The sequence below is a fragment of the Miscanthus floridulus genome, chromosome 7, assembly GCF_019320115.1.
Source record: "Miscanthus floridulus cultivar M001 chromosome 7, ASM1932011v1, whole genome shotgun sequence".
In the NCBI taxonomy this organism is placed as follows: domain Eukaryota; kingdom Viridiplantae; phylum Streptophyta; class Magnoliopsida; order Poales; family Poaceae; genus Miscanthus; species Miscanthus floridulus.
The window spans coordinates 120,666,795-120,671,421 of NC_089586.1; positions in this window are offsets into that span (position 1 = coordinate 120,666,795).

The following is a 4,627-nucleotide window of genomic DNA, read 5'->3' on the forward strand; positions in this document are numbered from 1 at the left end:
CAGTATGGCCCAGAGCGGCTCGCTAGATTATTGTAAGAAGTCCGAGAAGCATGCTTCATCTTATCAAATAATTTCTTTTTTATTTTGAGGGATCGAGATCTTGATAAGAACATTTGAACTGTAACCGTAACATTTGTAATGTTTAATATTGATGGACCTGTCATCTACATAGCGTATATAAAGCGAAACCCGATTCCACGAAAAAATATAAATTAAAATAAATTATAAAACAATAAAATGTGAACGGGCCATCACTGCCGGTTAGCAACAAACCGGTAGTATTGTCGTAACCATCACTATCGGTTATCAACAAACCGACAGTGTTGTCATAACCATCACTACCGGTTAGCAACAAACCGATGGTGTTGGCTTGCTCAACACTGTCGGCTTGAGCCATGAACCGACAGTGTTGGCTTGCTCAACACTGCCGGCTTGTGCCATGAACCGACAGTGTAGGCTTGCTCAACATTGCTGGCTTGAGCAAAAAACCGACACTCTTGAAGCAACCATCACTGTCGGTTGGGACTACAAATCGGCAGTGTTGTTCAACTGGACACTGCCGGGTGGAGCTAGGAACTGACACGGTTGCCTGTAGATCAGTGTCAGTTCTTAAGAACCGACAGTGATGTCAACCCCCATCACTGCCGGTATGCCATTGTCGGTTCAAAATCCGACAGTGAAGGGGGTTTTTGAACCGACAGTGATGTCCAGATCTGGGGTAGTGAGCACTGCACGGTGTGGCTCAAGAAGCCACGTTTTACCCTAGAACACCCTCTCCTCCGTTAGCATGAGTTGATTGGCGTGGCCTCCTAGCTCGATCTCTACTACTGCCTCGCCGCGGTGGCGCGAGCGTGTGACGGCGACGACGACATCTGAGTCCGAGCTAGCTACGCTTGAATCTTCACCGGGAACCGGCACGACGGCGACATTCGGGTTGCTAGTTTAGTCCGTCGTCGGATAATAGGCTAAATATGGACTAGTGAAAAGTTTTTTTTTCTAATGTGTTCTACTCATCAATTTGCCTCTATTAGTTTTTATTAGACCATGATTACTTAATGTTTAGGCCTTCTAACTGCCATCCAAAACATGGACTAAACTTCTATCCAAACAGGTTGAGCTGATCTGGTCTGTTTCTTCCGTCCCAAGTTAAATTAAGCTTTCTGGTGTTATGTGTCCATTGACTAATAATAAATTGTTGCAGCTCTTTTTCTTCGACGTCTGATGCAGCCACAGTATGTATTAGCATATGTGTGACAGCTGCGTGTGGGTGTGGCTGTGTCAAAGACGTACTCTAGCTAGGTTTGAAATTTCAAATTTACATATGGTTTTAAAACATGACGCAGTCGCATAACGCGAAACAGACAAACGGACTTTAGCCTCGTGTATTTTTTTTAAATCAACGGATGAGGGCATGTCTCAGACATATCAGCATGCATAGGAGGCGGAACTAGTAATTTTGATTAAGGGGGCCGGACACATATGATGATCGTATTTTTTAGTATGATAAAATATACATAATTATATATTTCAATAACTTTTTAAAAACTTTTACACTATTTATAACCAAAATCATAATATCTTAGTAAAAATGAGTAAAAATTGATATCTTTTGTGCTATAAATTTGAATATTTATATAGGTACTAAAAAAATGTACTGTGCTGGGGGTTGGGGGGTGGGGGGCGCCCCTGGTTCCGCCACTGGCATGCATGCATGCTATATATATTGACGCACAGTGACACAGAGACCTCTGCTGTCCTGTATAGATGTTCAAGAACCAGACCAAGCAATCGGGGCATCGGGCTGGATATTTTCGGCGAGTTGCTCAGTCATGCACGTATATACATAAACAATACTCCAATACATGCATGTTTGTACGTACCTAGTTGGCTAGGCTTGCTTACTTGTATGCACTGCACGGTGAGTACGCCTGAGACACTGTGTGACACCAACTAACAGCCAGAAATGTTCCCTTGCGTCTTTCACAAAAAAATGTTCTCTTGCGACTTGTGATGATGATCCGATCGGGCCGGCGTGTATGCACAGCGGGCACGTCTGCGACACTGTGACACCAACAGCAAGAATGTCCGCTTGCGAGTCCTGATCTGATCGGCCGGCCGGCGTTCGTCCGTCAGTCCCAGTCATCCCAACATCTCAGACATCTGTTTGAACTCCGCGTGACGCAAGCCAAAAAGCAGACCAATTGCCAGGACGTATCGGTCTTGACTTCTTTATTAGGAGTGTACCAGTAGATTATGCCGTTTTGACTTTAATAACTAGGGAATTTCGTGCGCAGAGACTTTTCAACTGGTTCTTTGCATGGATTACGAAAAGCGAGCACGTATGCATGAACCAATAGGCATGCAGTAGGACAATAGCCCAGCTGTAACGAACAAGCTGGCAATGTGGCGCAAAAGTCGAACACGAAGCTGATACTTAAGTTGGGCGTGACAGCCCCCTTCACAGATGACATCGACGTTTAGATGACGTCGTCCTTTTAGATTTAAAAAAAAACTCAATTTGGCTACCATAATTATCTCATTGTAATATTATAGGCACTAGTTAGTATTTAGGTCGCTAGATATACTAAGTGATATCAATCAATTGAATCGAAAGCTAATACGGATCTCTATTAGATTTACAAAAGGGATATGCGTGCGTAGATTTATCTCCGAAGCTAATATTCCCATTGGATATACGAAAGTGATATGTTTAGCTTTCTCAAAACTCATCACTTACGTTTAGATAGATATATAAGAGCATCTCCAAGAGTATTCTATTTTTTCCTCCCAAAAGCATGTAGTTTTGTAACTCCTAAAAAAGTATTGGGAGGAAAAGAAAAGGTCATCTCCAAGAGTTTCTAGTAATCCGCTCCTAAAATATAGAAGATAATTTTACATTAGGAATCCTATACTATTTCTAAATTATCGTAACCACTTTTATATATTCTTTCTCTTTCGTACATTTGTATCAGGAACCCTTTCCTACTCTTATTATTTCTCACACCCTTCCACCTTTAGATTGACCGACCGATACGCATGGGAAAGCAGTATCCGTGCGACCATGACTACGCGCAAAACTACACGCGAGCATGGATTAGGAGTTGTTGGAGAGGGTTTTTTTCTCAACTTGCTAAAAACCAAGGATTGGGAAGGGAAATATGGTACTCTGGGAGATGCTCTAAGAAAGCACCATGCGCATCTTTGTATAATAACTACTTTCTTTTCTGTTATTATCAGTCCAATAGTTGAAAGTCGTTAAACCCTGATCGGATGCCAATCTATGTCCCTTTTGTGTTTTGTTGTTTGGTTTAGGCAAAGTAAATGGAAGAAAGAAAAGGTCAGCCACCTCTCATGCCCGATGCAAGCAAAGGTCCATAATAAGTCCATTCCAACTTTGCATTGACAAAATACTAGTCTGAAGTTTTTTCAGAAAGAACATTTCAATCTATGTTGTATCCGGAGACATAGACATGCTCAAATTGTCATGCACAGCCTGCAGGAAGCAGCACATATGGTTCGTCGTCTCTGAATATATTATCCTGCTAAAATATCCCGTTTCCACCTCGCGGACACAGCAAGAATGGGGTCTCTTCTAGACGTGCCGCCATGACCTCCAAGCTTCAATCATTTGGTGAGTCAAAGCCATGGATCAATTACTTCTTTGGATAGATCGAAGAAATTTTCGTCAGAGTTGGAGATGAGTTTGAACCGAAAATGCATGACGGCATGCCGGTGGTTTAAAACTTTTTAATAAAGATCGAAAAAGATAGAATCCAGAGAATGTTGCCGGCGGTTCCGAAGAATTTAAACGTTAACAAACATGAGCACCTCGACGAGCACATGCATGTACATGTACTGAGTGTGGACTGTCGACAAAACGTGCTAAACATGCATACGAGAAAAAACTTGGCCCACTAGGCTCTGGATCAGGTGGAAACCATGTTCCTGTGCAAACTTTGGAAACTATCGATCTAGACCACGGGCTGCGCATCCGATGGCTAGAGATGGAGGTGGGGCTTTTTTGCACTTAAACGCCCACCCCCAGCACTGCTAATCATGTTGTTTTGCAAATCACCCCTCCTCTAATCGCAGCGCACCCAGCAAACAGGTCCATGTTATCGCCCGGCCCGTTCATCTTTTCCATCGGACGCAGGCGAGATCCCGCCGCCGCGTGCCCGCGACTCGCCGGCGGGCCGCCCTCCGCCTCGCCGCTCTCCGCCGCCGCCGTTCCCTGCGCGCCTGGCTGCGACTCTCGCCCAGCGCAGCCGGATGGACGCCGTGCTGGTGCTCCGGGTCCTACTCTCCGTCGCGCGCCCGAGGAGCACGGCCCTCGGCAAGGTGCCGGGCTCCGCGGCGGCGTACCGGAGGATGGACCAGTACGCCACGGCGCGGGCCACGCCGGGGGTGCTCGTCCTGCGCGTCGACGCGCCCATCTGCTTCGCCAACACCAGCTACCTGCGGGAGAGAGTCTCGCCGGACGAGATGGTCTGAACTCTGAAGCTCTGAATATCATTGACATGAACACTAGGTTCTACAGTGTGTCTGACTGTACTTCTTGAAATTGAATGTACTCATAGAAGATGACGAAGTATATAAACTAGTATCTTTGCAATTTCAGTCTATTTTT